This window comes from Panulirus ornatus, chromosome 59 (assembly GCF_036320965.1).
Source record: "Panulirus ornatus isolate Po-2019 chromosome 59, ASM3632096v1, whole genome shotgun sequence".
Taxonomy (NCBI): domain Eukaryota; kingdom Metazoa; phylum Arthropoda; class Malacostraca; order Decapoda; family Palinuridae; genus Panulirus; species Panulirus ornatus.
In genome coordinates, this window is record NC_092282.1 from 26,897,542 (window position 1) to 26,916,365 (window position 18,824).

At 42.8% G+C, this 18,824-nt stretch overlaps 1 protein-coding gene across 1 annotated transcript in view; it reads right to left on the reverse strand.

The window, feature by feature from the left end:
• Positions 1 to 18,824, reverse strand: part of cac (calcium voltage-gated channel subunit cacophony) — a 1,845,957-nt gene that overhangs the window by 1,683,140 nt on the left and 143,993 nt on the right. The gene's annotated exons all lie outside the window — the stretch shown is intronic.

The following is an 18,824-nucleotide window of genomic DNA, read 5'->3' on the forward strand; positions in this document are numbered from 1 at the left end:
TGACTGAACTAAGAACACAAACCCATCTTTTGTGATAAACCTGTCCAATAAACAACTAGATAAGGATTCCTTGTGTGCTTTAGGCTATGGATTAAGTTTTGTGTGCTCAAACAGGGAAGCCAGCTGGGTTGATGTCACAAAGTCGTTTTGCAATTTAGAGAAATACAGTAAATTATCTAATGATGAAATTAATATCTGTCAGGGTTTAGTATATGCCAGTTTGTCAAAACCAGTGGATCCTAACTGCCCTAAAATATTTATAATTGCTATTAACACTATAAAGAAGACAATGATATACATATTACTAAAGCAGATATGGCTAACACTGTTGTGATTATAGACAAAAGTAATTATTCATCTGATACGAATGATCTTTTGAATTATGATACAACATACTTCAAACGCAGTAAGAATCCCCTAGAAGCAGACAATTCCCATTTCAATAAAGAAATGAAGTTGTTGTTGAAAGGTGATGGTTCTCTTATCAAAAATTTGTCGTCTTTGTCCCCTTCATTACCATATATGTATGGACTTATGAAAACATATAAACAAAATTTCCAGCAAGACCTATAGTGAGTTCAGTAGGCTCCATCACATATAAATTGTCAAAATGGTTAGTTTCTTTATCAAGCCCTTTAGTGGGTAAGGTATCAAATTCTTAAATCATGAAAAATGTAGCTTTAGTCAAGCTAAACAATATCACTGTTAATTTTGATTTCAAACTTGTTAGCTTTGATGTTTCCTAACTTTTCACTAAAGTTCCAGTTGATGACCTTTTAGAATATTTATTTGATGTCTTGGATGATATTCATTTACCTGTTTCAAAGTCTGTTTTCATTGAACTGATAAAATTGTGTATAAAAGACTGTGTATTTCAATTCAATGGAGAATATTATGCTAAAAAATTTGGTATGGCAATGGGTAACCTTCTTTCACCTGTACTAAGTAATCTTTATATGGAATTTTTTGAAACAAAATTACTAATGGATATTTTACCTTCTAATGCAATTTGGTTTAGGTATGTAGATGATGTTCTTTGTGTTTGGCCAACAGATGAAAATTTACAAACATTTCTCCCCTTACTTAACAATTTAGTACCTTCCATCAAATTTACTGTAGGAAATGAAAATAATGGTATGTTACCATTTTTAGATTGCATGATCTATAGACAAGGAAACAAGTTTAAGTTTAGCATATACAGAAAACCTACCAATGTATGCTCATATATCCATTATTACTTATCTCAACAAGACAGAGTTAAATTATCATCATTTCAATCTATGTTCCTAAGGGCATTACGTATTTGTAGTCCAGACCTTATTAATGATGAGTTTGAGAAGATATATTCTATTGGATCCAAGTTAAAGTTCCCTAGATCTTTTATTGATAAATCCCTCAAGTTAGCAAAGAAATCATTTTATAGAGTTGAGCCCAAACCTCACAGTGACACCAAGAATCTTTTAGTTCTCTCTTTTAATAATACTTTTACTTTACTTCCCATGTTGCATAAATCCTTGAATGTAAATGTTGCCTTCAGCAACAATAATACTATAAAGAATATCTTAATCAGGAATTCACCAGAACATTCTCCTGGATGCATCTATAAAGTGCCATGTAGAAATTGTGATAAGTTTTATGTTGGACAGACTGGTAAGGATCTTTCTGTTAGACTTAAGCAACATAAATACAGTATAAGAACGGGACAAGAATCAAATGCCTTGTTTAATCACGCTAAAAACTATGATCACTGTATTGACTGGAGCAATGCTATCTCAGTTATTAACTTGAACTATTACCACGAGAAATATCACTGAATCTTCTATCATCAAATACACAAAGAATTATAACCTTAATATTAGTGAAGGTCTGTACAAATTGGATAACTTGATTGCTGATAAAATTTGTAAACAATTCCCCTTCTTGTCCACATAATAAGTTTATGAACGCTCGTTGTATGTCTTGGACAATCACATGTTTACCAAATGGCGTCCTACCTACGTCTCTTCGTTGTATATCAACTGACTGTTATATTTCTCTCTTGTGTCTCCCCTGATGATGTGATTATTTTCCCCGTGGACTCATAGTAATATATATATATATATATATATATATATATATATATATATATACAATATGCCTCATACCTAGCTAGCTGATATCACATATCCGGATCATAATATCCGGATATTCCGACAGATGGGACGTGCAGACCGGACCCAAACCAACTTGGCCGATAACAAACCGTGATAAGAAAGATAAAGACCAACATTGATATTATCATTATTTTTCTAATTTAATTCTTTGATGCATTAAATACGTCCTAACATTATAGTAGACAGATATAATTACATATTGTTCTAGGTAATTATGTGCGGTTTAATGAAGTTAATTACTTCACTCAATTGTAACAATAATAATAATAATAATAATGATGGTTTTTATTGGCCCAGGAGCAAAGGCCACACACAGCATATACAACCATCATAGCCAATGGTCGTGTCGCCGAGGTCAAAGGTCGTACAGTCGTGCTCAAGGGTCGTACCGTTGTGATACGAAGAGGAGGGGGGGGGGAGAAGTAGTCCTCCCCTCCTGTATTATTGAGTGCCACGTGATGGACCAGGGCACCGACGCCCAGGGCTCTCATCTGACCGCCCACCAGTCATGCACCGCCCACCAGTCATGCACCGCCCACAAGTCATGCACTGCTCAGGTTGTGTGGTAGAGGACCAGCCTGGTAGTGTGGGGGACCATCTGGTCTGGTAGTGTGGGGGGGGGGGCACTTTGCACAGGTAGATGACGTGACGGGTCGCACGGGTGAGGGTCCCGGGGCTGGGGCGGGGCTGGGGCAGGGCTGGGGCGGGGCCAGGTGAGAGCAACAGTGTGGGATCCACTGGGACAGGATCCCAGCACAGCTTTAAGCAGTGGGTGGTGGAGGGCGGGGCGGGGCGGGGCGGGGCGGGGCGGGGCCTGAACGTACGCCACCCGGGCCACGCCAACAGTGCGTAACCTCCCTAGATCAACAATGGCGTAAAAACGCACGAAAGATAAGAGACAACCAGATCATGAACCACTGCATGACCCCCAGCATGACCACACATGCTGTACCAGCCAACAAGGTTGTTAACCCGTCCTCGTTACGCGATGATCTCTAGGGCATGACTGTGGGCTGTGGGTAACATACACGATAGATAGACAGAGAGTAGATGTGAGGGAAGGCCGTCTGTTCCTGGCGCTACCTCGCTCACCCGAGAAACGGCGAAGGAACATTAAAGACCTCTTATCTTATCCCCCCCCCCCTGCCGCAGGTCAGGTCAGGTCAGGTCAGAGCCCCGGGGGAAGCTGCTGGCCCCGGGGCTCTGACCTGATTCCCCAGGTCACTTTGCCCGAGGGATTAGGGGGGGGGGAGTGCCTTTACATCTGCCATGACTACACACACACACACACACACACACACACACACATACACATACACACACACACACATACACACACACACATACACACAAGGTTTCCAGTATCATATAATCAGGTAATAACAGATAATTACGTACATAATTCCAAGCGTTCATGTGAGACACTTAACAACTATAGCAAAACCCTTAATGGTTACTTAGAAGAGCACACACACAGAGGTCACTTTATATGAAGTATAAGTAGCCCTTACCCTAGGGTCATTGTAAGTGTCATGTAGTAACGTCTCTTTAACAATTTACTTAGTAAGTCAATATGGGGAAATGACTACACCTGACTTATGCTGGCGGGTCGTAAGTACGACCTGTACGACCTCCTGAGCACGACGGTACGATCCTTGAGCACGACGGTACGATCCTTGAGCACGACGGTACGATCCTTGAGTACGACAGTACGACCCTTGAGCACGACGGTACGACCCTTGAGCACGACGGTACGACCCTTGAGCACGAAGGTACGACCCTTGAGCACGACGGTACGAACCTTGATCACGACGGTACGACCCTTGAGCACGACGGTACGACCCGTCAGCACGACCCTACCGCACATGGGTGAGGCAAGAGGTGTAGTGAGCGCTGGGCACGACCCGTGACCACTGTGTGTCACGTGAGAGCAGGACGAGGTCAGAGGTCAACCACCTCAATGAATTCGGGAAACTAACATGAAAACACTTGGGCTGGAAGGGTCACATGTACACTACACGTCAATGTAGCAAACGCCCGTACGACTGGTTATAAATAGGACCTCAACTGACCTTAGGACAATAGGTCAAGGTCACCAGGGCATTACTGGCTCAGGACGACCAGGTCATGGAGGGTTCACAACGCCGCTGCCACACGTTACGAGGGTCACAACGCCGCTGCCACACGTACGATTCATACCTTTACACTGTGACGGCGGCGTTACGTCACAGGCAACCAGGCAGAACAGAATGACCTTCCCTGGCAGGTCAGGGGAAAGGTCACCACCCCTTAACGTAAGGTCAGGGAATCCAAGGGGTCAATAAACAAGAAAAAATGTATGTTACTCCAGTGATATGGTTTACATATGTCTCCCTTAAGGCATATATATATATATATATATATATATATATATATATATATATATATAATATATATATATATATATATATATGTTTTGAGGACAATGTGTGGTGTGAGGTGGTTTGATCGAGTAAGTAACGTAAGGGTAAGAGAGATGTGTGGAAATAAAAGAGCGTGGTTGAGAAGCAGAAAGGGGTGTTTTGAAATGGTTTGGGCACATGGAGAGAATGAGTGAGGAAAGACTGTCCAAGAGGATATATGTGTCAGAGGTGGAGGGAACGAGGAGAAGTGGGAGACCAAATTGGAGGTGGAAAGATGGAATGAAAAAGATTTTGAGCGATCGGGGCCTGAACATGCAGGAGGGTGAAAGGCGGGCAAGGAATAGAGTGAACTGGATCGATGTGGTATACCGGGGTTGACGTGCTGTCAGTGGATTGAATCAGGGCATGTGAAGCGTCTGGGGTAATCCATGGAAAGCTGTGTGGGGTCTGGATGTGGAAAGGGAGCTGTGGTTTCGGGCATTATTATATGACAGCTAGAGACTGAGTGTGAACGAATGGGGCCTTTGTTGTCTTTTCCTAACGCTACCTCGCACACATGAGGGGGGAGGGGGATGGTATTCCATGTGTGGTGAGGTGGCGATGGGAATGAATAAAGGCAGACAGTGTGAATTGTGTGCATGGGTATATATGTATGTGTCTGTGTGTGTATATATATGTGTACATTGAGATGTATAGGTATGTATATTTGCGTGTGTGGACGTGTATGTATATACATGTGTATGGGGGTGGGTTGGGTTTTCCCTTCCTTTGGGTTTCCTTGCGCTACCCCCAAAAACGGGGGAGACACCCGACAAAGCAAAAAAAAAAAAAAAATAAAAAAAAAATTAAAATATTTTAAAATTAAAAAAAAAGGGTATATACAGTATACGAGGGTAAACCCCTCAGGAGGGCCCCTGCGACCTGATTTGACCTCTTGAGTCCAAAACGAGCAAAACTTTACATGTTCCACTTACAAAACCCAGTGCCTTACATTTTACACAGTGACGTGTACCCCTCAACAGGGGGCGTGTCACTCACACAGGGGACGTGTACACTCCCCCCGTGAGTGTACACACACAGTGAGTTTTCATCACACATTTGACGTTTTACATTACACAGTGAGTGTACCTCACACGTGACGTGTACACTACACATGACGTGTACCTCACACAGTGACGTGTACACTCCCCACAGTCTGAAAACTGTTTTAGTAAATTCAGTTATCATTTATTGAGGAGAGAATGTTGACAGAACTTTTATAATTTAAAGGACAGTGTACATCTTTATTTAATCTGCACATGAAATGTACAAACTTTTGTAAAAAAACTAAAATTTTAACATACATTCCCAAGCCCTTTGTAATTCCTAAATACTTCTGTTTGTAAATTTTTAAAAAAAAGAAAAAAAAAAATATATATAAATTCAACTTTGTCAAAAAAGGTGAAATTTGTCCCTTTCTCAAGAGAGTTTTTAAACCCCATTTTGAAATTTTTTGAAGGGATATAGAAAATGGGCTACGGGCATTTTCTTTTTTAAAATTTTTGCGATATTTTGATTTTCTTAACCCATTTCTGATTCAAATGTTAACAATGACTTATTAACGAATCAGTTCAATGGTTAAATGAAAAATTAGATCTGTTTCAATAGGGCCCCCCCCCCTCCCCCCCCCTCTACCCCCACTTCCCCTTTTTTTAAATCAAGTTCAAAAGTATGGGGTCGAGGGAGAAAGTTTATTGTGGTTGTGTGATGGTTGGGGGGGACAATGGGCCCCCGGGTATTGCGTTCCCCGCTCTGCAACTGATGGCCGTAAGGGAGGTCAGGGAGGGGCACGGGTGGTCCCAAAAAACCTAATATTGTTTTTGGAGGAAATGTTCCCCGCGTTGGGTTTTGGGGAACATTGAACCTGGTGCTTTGTGAGAGCTGTGTTCAGTGTAAAGTTGAACGTGTAAAAGTTCCCTCCTGCCAAAAAAAATTTCATTAAAAGGTATTTTTTACGATAATTTTATCAGTTTAAAGAGATTTTTTGATAAATTTTATAATAATGTAACACTTATGTTTATTATGGTCGTGAAATGAGGGATTTATTGCTTACTAAAAAATTGTACACCAAATTTTGGTTTTCTCAATGGTTAACAACCAGTGTTCATCATTATAAAAAAGGGTCTACAAAGTGTCAAGTTGAAGTACATTAGTATAAAAAACTGATTTTACAAAATATTTTACCCAAAACCCCCTGATGTTTAAATGGAAAATAAAAATATATAAAATATATAAAATTAAAATATATAAAATATATAATTATATTATTTATTTAATATAATATATATATATATATCAATTCTTTATTTTTTATTTATTTTGCTTTGTCGCGGGTTTCCCCCGTTAGCGAAGAGCGCAAAAGGGAAAAAGCGAAAAAAAAGGCCCAAAAACCCCCCCACATACACATGTATTCATACCGTCCCCAACCCCAAAAAATACATTCCCATACATTCAAGTTTAATACAATATATAACACTAATATACATAATACACATGTACATAATTATACTGTCGGCCCTTTTTCATTCCCCTCGCCCCCCGAACATGAAATAACGACCCCCCCCCCCTCTTAAAATTTAGTTTAGTGTCATGTAATAATTTCACCCAAATCACAGTTTTAAACCCGGACCCACAAACTTTCCCTGGTTTACCCCCGGCGTTCACATGCCCGGTTCAATCCACTGACGGCCGTCGATGATTTTACCATATGTTCCCAAATTACTTATTCCCTTCCCCGCCTTTTCCCCCCGCATGTTCAGGCCCCCATCCCCAAAATTTTTTATTATTTTCCCCTTCCCAAATTTTGGGTTTATTATCGTTCCCTCCCCCTTTTGAACAAAATTTTTTTGGTCAATCTTTCCTCACTCATTCTCTCCATGTGCCCAAACCACTTCAAAACACCCTCTTCTGCTCTCTCAACCACGCTCTTTTTATTTCCACACATCTCTCTTACCCTTACGTTACTCACTCGATCAAACCACCTCACACCACACATTGTCCTAAAACATCTCATTTCCAGCACATCCATCCTCCTGCGCACAACTCTATCCATAGCCCACGCCTCGCAACCATACAACATTGTTGGAACCACTATTCCTTCAAACATACCCATTTTGCTTTCCGAGATAATGTTCTCGACTTCCACACATTCTTCAAGGCCCCCAGAATTTTCGCCCCCTCCCCCACCCTATGATCCACTTCCGCTTCCATGGTTCCATCCGCTGACAGATCCACTCCCAGATATCTAAAACACTTCACTTCCTCCAGTTTTTCTCCATTCAAACTCACCTCCCAATTGACTTGACCCTCAACCCTACTGTACCTAATAACCTTGCTCTTATTCACATTTACTCTTAACTTTCTTCTTCCAAACACTTTACCAAACTCAGTCACCAGCTTCTGCAGTTTCTCACATGAATCAGCCACCAGCGCTGTATCATCAGCGAACAACAACCGACTCACTTCCCAAGCTCTCTCATCCCCAACAGACTTCATACTTGCCCCTCTTTCCAAAACTCTTGCATTTACCTCCCTAACAACCCCATCCATAAACAAATTAAACAACCATGGAGACATCACACACCCCTGCCGCAAACCTACATTCACTGAGAACCAATCACTTTCCTCTCTTCCTACACGTACACATGCCTTACATCCTCGATAAAAACTTTTCACTGCTTCTAACAACTTGCCTCCCACACCATATATTCTTAATACCTTCCACAGAGCATCTCTATCAACTCTATCATATGCCTTCTCCAGATCCATAAAAGCTACATACAAATCCATTTGCTTTTCTAAGTATTTCTCACATACATTCTTCAAAGCAAACACCTGATCCACACATCCTCTACCACTTCTGAAACCACACTGCTCTTCCCCAATCTGATGCTCTGTACATGCCTTCACCCTCTCAATCAATACCCTCCCATATATATATATATATATATATATATATATATATATATATATATATATATATACAATATGCCTCATACCTAGCTAGCTGATATCACATATCCGGATCATAATATCCGGATATTCCGACAGATGGGACGTGCAGACCGGACCCAAACCAACTTGGCCGATAACAAACCATGATAAGAAAGATAAAGACCAACATTGATATTATCATTATTTTTCTAATTTAATTCTTTGATGCATTAAATACGTCCTAACATTATAGTAGACAGATATAATTACATATTGTTCTAGGTAATTATGTGCGGTTTAATGAAGTTAATTACTTCACTCAATTGTAACAATAATAATAATAATAATAATGATGGTTTTTATTGGCCCAGGAGCAAAGGCCACACACAGCATATACAACCATCATAGCCAATGGTCGTGTCGCCGAGGTCAAAGGTCGTACAGTCGTGCTCAAGGGTCGTACCGTCGTGATACGAAGAGGAGGGGGGGGGGGGGGGAAGAAGTCCTCCCCTCCTGTATTATTGAGTGCCACGTGATGGACCAGGGCACCGACGCCCAGGGCTCTCATCTGACCGCCCACCAGTCATGCACCGCCCACAAGTCATGCACCGCCCACAAGTCATGCACCGCCCACAAGTCATGCACCGCCCACAAGTCATGCACTGCTCAGGTTGTGTGGTAGAGGACCAGCCTGGTAGTGTGGGGGACCATCTGGTCTGGTAGTGTGGGGGGGGGGGGGGGCACTTTGCACAGGTAGATGACGTGACGGGTCGCACGGGTGAGGGTCCCGGGGCTGGGGCGGGGCTGGGGCAGGGCTGAGGCGGGGCCAGGTGAGAGCAACAGTGTGGGATCCACTGGGACAGGATCCCAGCACAGCTTTAAGCAGTGGGTGGTGGAGGGCGGGGCGGGGCGGGGCGGGGCGGGGCGGGGCGGGGCCTGAACGTACGCCACCCGGGCTACGCCAACAGTGCGTAACCTCCCTAGATCAACAATGGCGTAAAAACGCACGAAAGATAAGAGACAACCAGATCATGAACCACTGCATGACCCCCAGCATGACCACACATGCTGTACCAGCCAACAAGGTTGTTAACCCCTCCTCGTTACGCGATGATCTCTAGGGCATGACTGTGGGCTGTGGGTAACATACACGATAGATAGACAGAGAGTAGATGTGAGGGAAGGCCGTCTGTTCCTGGCGCTACCTCGCTCACCCGAGAAACGGCGAAGGAACATTAAAGACCTCTTATCTTATCCCCCCCCCCCCCGCAGGTCAGGTCAGGTCAGGTCAGAGCCCCGGGGGAAGCTGCTGGCCCCGGGGCTCTGACCTGATTCCCCAGGTCACTTTGCCCGAGGGATTAGGGGGGGGGGGGGGGAGTGGCCTTACATCTGCCATGACTACACACACACACACACACACACACACACACACACACATACACACACACACACACACACACACACACACACACACACAAGGTTTCCAGTATTATATAATCAGGTAATAACAGATAATTACTTACATAATTCCAAGCGTTCATGTGAGACACTTAAAAACTACAGCAAAACCCTTAATGGTTACTTAGAAGAGCACACACACAGAGGTCACTTTACATGAAGTATAAGTAGCCCTTACCCCAGGGTCATTGTAAGTGTCATGTAGTAACGTCTCTTAACAAGTTACTTTGTAAGTCAATATGGGAAAATGACTACACCTGACTTATGCTGGCGGGTCGTAAGTACGACCTGCACGACCTCCTTAGCACGACGGTACGACCCTTGAGCACGACGGTACGACCCTTGAGTACGACGGCACAACCCTTGAGTACGACAGTACGACCCTTGAGCACGACCCTACCCCACATGGGTGAGGCAAGAGGTGTAGTGAGCGCTGGGCACGACCCGTGACCACTGTGTGTCACGTGAGAGCAGGACGAGGTCAGAGGTCAACCACCTCAATGAATTCGGGAAACTAACATGAAAACACTTGGGCTGGAAGGGTCACATGTACACTACACGTCAATGTAGTAAACGACCGTACGACTGGTTATATATAGGACCTCAACTGACCTTGGGACAATAGGTCAAGGTCACCAGGGCATTACTGGCTCAGGACGACCAGGTCATGGAGGGTTCACAACGCCGCTGCCACACGTACGAGGGTCACAACGCCGCTGCCACACGTACGATTCATACCTTTACACTGTGACGGCGGCGTTACGTCACAGGCAACCAGGCAGAACAGAATGACCTTCCCTGGCAGGTCAGGGGAAAGGTCATCACCCCTTAACGTAAGGTCAGGGAATCCCAGGGGTCAATAAACAAGAAAAAATGTATGTTACTCCAGTGATATGGTTTACATATGTCTCCCCTTAAGGCATATATATATATATATATATATATATATATATATATATATATATATATATATATATATATATATATTTTTTTTATACTTTGTCGCTGTCTCCCGCGTTTGCGAGGTAGCGCAAGGAAACAGACGAAAGAAATGGCCCAACCCCCCCCATACACATGTATATACATACGTCCACACACGCAAATATACATACCTACACAGCTTTCCATGGTTTACCCCAGACGCTTCACATGCCTTGATTCAATCCACTGACAGCACGTCAACCCCGGTATACCACATCGCTCCAATTCACTCTATTCCTTGCCCTCCTTTCACCCTCCTGCATGTTCAGGCCCCGATCACACAAAATCTTTTTCACTCCATCTTTCCACCTCCAATTTGGTCTCCCTCTTCTCCTCGTTCCCTCCACCTCCGACACATATATCCTCTTGGTCAATCTTTCCTCACTCATTCTCTCCATGTGCCCAAACCACTTCAAAACACCCTCTTCTGCTCTCTCAACCACGCTCTTTTTATTTCCACACATCTCTCTTACCCTTACGTTACTCACTCGATCAAACCACCTCACACCACACATTGTCCTCAAACATCTCATTTCCAGCACATCCATCCTCCTGCGCACAACTCTATCCATAGCCCACGCCTCGCAACCATACAACATTGTTGGAACCACTATTCCTTCAAATATACCCATTTTTGCTTTCCGAGATAATGTTCTCGACTTCCACACATTCTTCAAGGCCCCCAGAATTTTCGCCCCCTCCCCCACCCTATGATCCACTTCCGCTTCCATGGTTCCATCCGCTGCCAGATCCACTCCCAGATATCTAAAACACTTCACTTCCTCCAGTTTTTCTCCATTCAAACTCACCTCCCAATTGACTTGACCCTCAACCCTACTGTACCTAATAACCTTGCTCTTATTCACATTTACTCTTAACTTTCTTCTTCCACACACTTTACCAAACTCAGTCACCAGCTTCTGCAGTTTCTCACATGAATCAGCCACCAGCGCTGTATCATCAGCGAACAACAACTGACTCACTTCCCAAGCTCTCTCATCCCCAACAGACTTCATACTTGCCCCTCTTTCCAAAACTCTTGCATTTACCTCCCTAACAACCCCATCCATAAACAAATTAAACAACCATGGAGACATCACACACCCCTGCCGCAAACCTACATTCACTGAGAACCAATCACTTTCCTCTCTTCCTACACGTACACATGCCTTACATCCTCGATAAAAACTTTTCACTGCTTCTAACAACTTTCCTCCCACACCATATATTCTTAATACCTTCCACAGAGCATCTCTATCAACTCTATCATATGCCTTCTCCAGATCCATAAATGCTACATACAAATCCATTTGCTTTTCTAAGTATTTCTCACATACATTCTTCAAAGCAAACATATATATATATATATATATATGTTTGAGGACAATGTGTGGTGTGAGGTGGTTTGATCGAGTAAGTAACGTAAGGGTAAGAGAGATGTGTGGAAATAAAAAGAGTGTGGTTGAGAGAGCAGAAGAGGGTGTTTTGAAATGGTTTGGTCACATGGAGAGAATGAGTGAGGAAAGATTGACCAAGAGGATATATGTGTCAGAGGTGGAGGGAACGAGGAGAAGTGGGAGACCAAATTGGAGGTGGAAAGATGGAGTGAAAAAGATTTTGAGTGATCGGGGCCTGAACATGCAGGAGGGTGAAAGGCGGGCAAGGAATAGAGTGAATTGGATCGATGTGGTATACCAGGGTTGACGTGCTGTCAGTGGATTGAATCAGGGCATGTGAAGCGTCTGGGGTAATCCATGGAAAGTTGTGTGGGGTCTGGATGTGGAAAGGGAGCTGTGGTTTCGGGCATTATTGTATGACAGCTAGAGACTGAGTGTGAACGAATGGGGCCTTTGTTGTCTTTTCCTAACGCTACCTCGCACACATGAGGGGGGAGGGGGATGGTATTCCATGTGTGGCGAGGTGGCGATGAGAATGAATAAAGGCAGACAGTGTGAATTGTGTGCATGGGTATATATGTATGTGTCTGTGTGTGTATATATATGTGTACATTGAGATGTATAGGTATGTATATTTGCGTGTGTGGACGTGTATGTATATACATGTGTATGGGGGTGGGTTGGGCCATTTCTTCCGTCTGTTTCCTTGCGCTACCTCGCAAACGCGGGAGACAGCGACAAAGCAAAATAAAAAAATAAAAAATAATATATATATATATATATATATATATATATATATATATATATATATATATATATATATATATATATATATATATATATATATATAAGGGCTATATACAGTATACGAGGGTACAGCCCTCAGGCACGGCCCTGACGACCTGACCTTTGACCTCTTGAGTCCAAAACGAGCAAACACTTTACATGTTCCACATCACAACAACCAGTGACGTGTACACTTACACAGTGACGTGTACACTCACACAGTGACGTGTACACTCACACAGTGACGTGTACACTCCCACAGTGACGTGTACACTCACACAGTGACGTGTACACTCACACAGTGACGTGTACACTTACACAGTGACGTGTACACTCACACAGTGACGTGTACACTCACACAGTGACGTGTACACTCACACAGTGACGTGTACACTCACACAGTCTCGTAACTGTTTTAGTAAATTCAGTTATCATTTATTGAGGAGAGAATGTCTGACAGAACTATTTATAATCTTATATGGACAGTGTACATCTTTATTTAATCTGCACATGAAATGTACAAACTATTGTACAAAACTACAATTTACATACATTGCCAAGTCCTGTAATTCCTAAATACTTCTGTTTGTGAATTAAAAAAAAAGCAAAATATATATAAATTCAACACTGTCAATAAAGGTGAAACTGTACATTTCTCAAGAGAGATTTTAACCCATATTGAAATGTTTGAATGATATAGAAAATGGGCTACGGGCATTTTCTTTCTTATTTTATGCGATATTTCTGATTTTCTTAACCTATTTCTGATTCAAACTGTTAACAATGACTTATTAACGAATCAGTTCAATGGTTAAATGATAAAATTAGATCTGTTTCAATAGACACCCCCCCATCCCCCCACCTCTACCCCCACTTCCCTTTTTCTAAATCAAGTTCTAAATGTATGGGGTCGAGGGAGAAAGTGTATTGTGGTTGTGTGATGGTTGGGCGGACAATGTGGCCCGGATATTGCGTTCCAGCTCTGCTAACTGATGGCCGTAAGGGAGGTCACGGGAGGTCACGGGTGGTCAAGAAACCTAATATTGATGTTGGAGGAAATGTTCAGCGTTGTTTGGTGAACATTGAACAGTGGTGCTTCGTGAGAGCTGTGTTCAGTGTAATGTTGAGCGTGTAATGTTCACTCCTGCATAACATTTCACTATGATATTTTCTCACGATAATTAATCTATCAGTTAATGAGATGTTGATAATTATATAATAATGTAACACTTATGTTTATATGGTCGTGATAATGAGGCATCATTGCTTACTAAACATTGTACACACACACATATGGTTACTCATGATGGTTAACAACCAGTGTTCAGGTCATTATAAACAAGTGTCTACAAGTGTCAATGTTGAAGTACATTAGTATAAGAACTGATATACAAAATAATTGTACAAACCTCCTGATGTTTAAATGTTATATATATATATATATATATATATATATATATATATATATATATATATATATATATATATATATATATATATATATATATCAATTCATTTATTTATCTATTTATTTTGCTTTGTCGCTGTCTCCCGCGTTAGCGAAGCAGCGCAAGGAAACAGACGAAAGAAATGGCCCAACCCACCCACATACACATGTATATACATACACGTCCACACTCGCAAATATACATACCTATACATCTCAACGTATACATACATATATATACACACATACATATACATACATACACATGTACATAATTCATACTGTCGGCCTTTATTCATTCCCGTCGCCACCTCGCCACACATGAAATAACGACCCCCTCCCCCCTCGTTCACATTCAGTCTCTAGCTGTCATGTAATAATGCACCGAAATCACAGCTCCCTTTCCACATCCAGGACCCACACAACTTTCCATGGTTTACCCCAGACGCTTCACATGCCCTGGTTCAATCCACTGACGGCACGTCGACCTCGATATACCATATCGTTCCAATTCACTCTATTCCTTCCACGCCTTTCACCCTCCTGCATGTTCAGGCCCCGATCACTCAAAATCTTTTTCACTTCATCTTTCCACTTCCAATTTGGTCTCCTACTTATCGTTCCCTCCACCTCTGACACATATATTCTCTTGGTCAATCTTTCCTCACTCATTCTCTCCATGTGACCAAACCATTTCAAAACACCCTCTTTTGCTCTCTCAACCACGCTCTTTTTATTTCCACACATCTCTCTCACCCTTTCATTACTTACTCGATCAAACCACCTCACACCACATATTGTCCTCAAACATCTCATTTCCAGCACATCCACCCTCCTCCGCACAACTCTATCTATAGCCCACGCCTCGCAACCATACAACATTGCTGGAACCACTATTCCTTCAAACTTACCCTTTTTTGCTTTCGGAGATAATATTCTCGACTTCCACACATTCTTTATCGCTCCCAGAACTTTCGCCCCCTCCCCAACCCTATGATTCACTTCCGCTTCCATGGTTCCATCCACTGCCAGATCCACTCCAAGATATCTAAAACACTTCACTTCCTCCAGTTTTTCTCCATTCAAACTTACCTCCCAAATGACTTGTCCCTCAACCCTACTGTACCTAATAACTTTGCTCTTATTCACATTTACTCTCAGCTTTCTTCTTTCACACACTTTACCAAACTCAGTCACCAGCTTCTGCAGTTTCTCACACGAATCAGCCACCAGCTCTGTATCATCAGTTAACAACAACTGACTCACTTCCCAAGCTCTCTCATCCACAACAGACTGCATACTTGCCCCTCTTTCTAAAACTCTTGCATTCACCTCCCTAACAACCCCATCCATAAACAAATTAAACAACCATGGAGACATCACACACCCGTGCCGCAAACCTACATTCACTGAAAACCAATCACTTTCCTCTCTTCCTACACGTACACATGCCTTACATCCTCGATAAAAACTTTTCACTGCTTCTAACAACTTGCCTCCCACACCATATATTATTAATACCTTCCACAGAGCATTTCTATCAACTCTATCATATACCTTCTCCAGATCCATAAATGCTACATACAAATCCATTTGCTTTTCTAAGTATTTCTCACATACATTCTTCAAAGCAAACACCTGATCCACACATCCTCTGCCACTTCTGAAACCACACTGCTCTTCCCCAATCTGATGCTCTGTACAGGCCTTCACCCTCTCAATCAACACCCTCCCATATAATTTACCAGGAATACTCAACAAACTTATACCTCTGTAAATTGAGCACTCACTTTTATCCCCTTTGCCTTTGTACAATGGCACTATGCAAGCATTCCGCCAATCCTCAGGCACCTCACCATGAGTCATACATACATTAAACAACCTTACCTACCAGTCAACAATACAGTCACCCCCTCTTTTAATAAATTTTACTGCAATACCATCCAAACCAGCTGCCTTGCCGGCTTTCATCTTCCGCAAAGCTTTTACTACCTCTTCTCTGTTTACCAAATCATTTTCCCTAACCCTCTCACTCTGCACACCACCTCGACCAAAACACCCTATATCTGCCACTCTATCATCAAACACATTCAACAAACCTTCAAAATACTCACTCCATCTTCTCACATCACGACTACTTGTTTTCACCTCCCCATTAGCCCCCCTTCACTTAAGTTTCCATTTGCTCCCTTGTCTTACGCACTTTATATACCTCCTTCCAAAACATCTTTTTATTCTCCCTAAAATTTAATGATACTCTCTCACCCCAACTCTCATTTGCCCTCTTTTTCACCTCTTGCACCTTTCTCTTGACCTCCTGCCTCTTTCTCTTATACATCTCGAACTCATTTGCATTATTTCCCTGCAAAAATCGTCCAAATGCCTCTCTCTTCTCTTTTACTAATAACCTTACTTCTTCATCCCACCACTCACTACCCTTTCTAATCTGCCCATCTCCCACGCTTCTCATCCCACAAGCATCTTTTGCGCAATCCATCGCTGCTTCCCTAAATACATCCCATTCCTCCACCACTCCCCTTACGTCCCTAGTTCTCACAATTTTCCATTCTGTACTCAGTCTCTCCCGGTACTTTCTCACACAAGTCTCCTTCCCAAGCTCACTTACTCTCACCACTCTTTTCACCCCAACTTTCTCTCTTCTTTTCTGAAAACCTCTACAAATCTTCACCTTCGCCTCCACAAGATAATGATCAGACATCCCTCCAGTTGCACCTCTCGGCACATTAACATCCAAAAGTCTCTCTTTCATGCGCCTATCAATCAACACGTAATCCAATAACGCTCTCTGGCCATCTCTCTTACTTACATACGTATACTTATGTATATCTCTCTTTTTAAACCAGGTATTCCCAATTACCAGTCCTTTTTCAGCACATAAATCTACAAGCTCTTCACCATTTCTACTTACAACACTGAACATCCTAGGTATACCAATTATTCCCTCAACTGCCACATTACTCGCCTTTGCATTCAAATCACCCATCACTATAACCCGGTCTTGTGCATCAAAACTACTAACACACTCATTCAGCTGCTCCCAAAACACTTGCCTCTCATGATCTTTCTTCTCATGCCCAGGTGCATATGCACCAATAATCACTCATCTCTCTCCATCAACTTTCAGTTTTACCCATATCAATCTAGAATTTACTTTCTTACACTCTATCACATACTCTCACAACTCCTGTTTCAGGAGTAGTGCTACTCCTTCCCTTGCTCTTATCCTCTCACTAACCCCTGACTTTACTCCCAAGACATTCCCAAACCACTCTTCCCCTTTACCTTTGAGCTTCGTTTGACTCAGAGCCAAAACATCCAAGTTCCTCTCCTCAAACATACTACCTATCTCTCCTTTTTTCACATCTTGGTTACATCCACACACATTTAGACACCCAGATCTGAGCCTTCGAGGAGGATGAGCACTCCCCGTGTGACTCCTTCTGTTTCCCCTTTTAGAAAGTTAAAATATATATATATATATATATATATATATATATATATATATATATATATATATATATATATATATATATGTCTCCGCCATGTGGTGGTGTTGGTGTTTTGAGGTTGGAGGTTTGTGTTGGAGGTGTGGGAGGAGGCTTGTGTTGGAGGAGGTGGTGGTGTGGGAGAAGGCTTGTGTTGGAGGTGGTGGGTCACGAGTGTTGGAGGTCAAAATATATATACATGCGTGTGGTATATACACCGTCCACAACGGAAGCCATCAATCTAGTTATCTATTTACACTTACACAGAAGTGTAAGTGTACCGTTGTGCTCAGGGGTCGTACCGTCGTGCTCCACGGTCGTACCGTTGTGCTCAGGGGTCGTACCGTCGTCCTCAAGGGTCGTACCGTCGTGTTCAAGGGTCGTACCGTCGTGTTCAAGGGTCGTACCGTCGTGTTCAAGGGTCGTACCGTCGTGTTCAAGGGTCGTACTGTCGTGCTCAAGGGTCGTACCGTCGTGCTCTCACGGGTCGTACACCTGCAAATCAATCGCCACACCCACCACTACGAGTTTCGAACCCCGGCACTTGACCTTTTCCCACGTTATCCCCGCCTGCCAATGAGATGGGGAGGTAGGGGGGCCCACTACCAAGTTTTACTGAGCGTTTAACCTTAACGACTCTCCCCTCCCTCTCCCAACTCTCACACCCCTCTCCCTCTCTCACACCAACACCCCCCCCCCTCCCCCTCTCACATACACCCCCT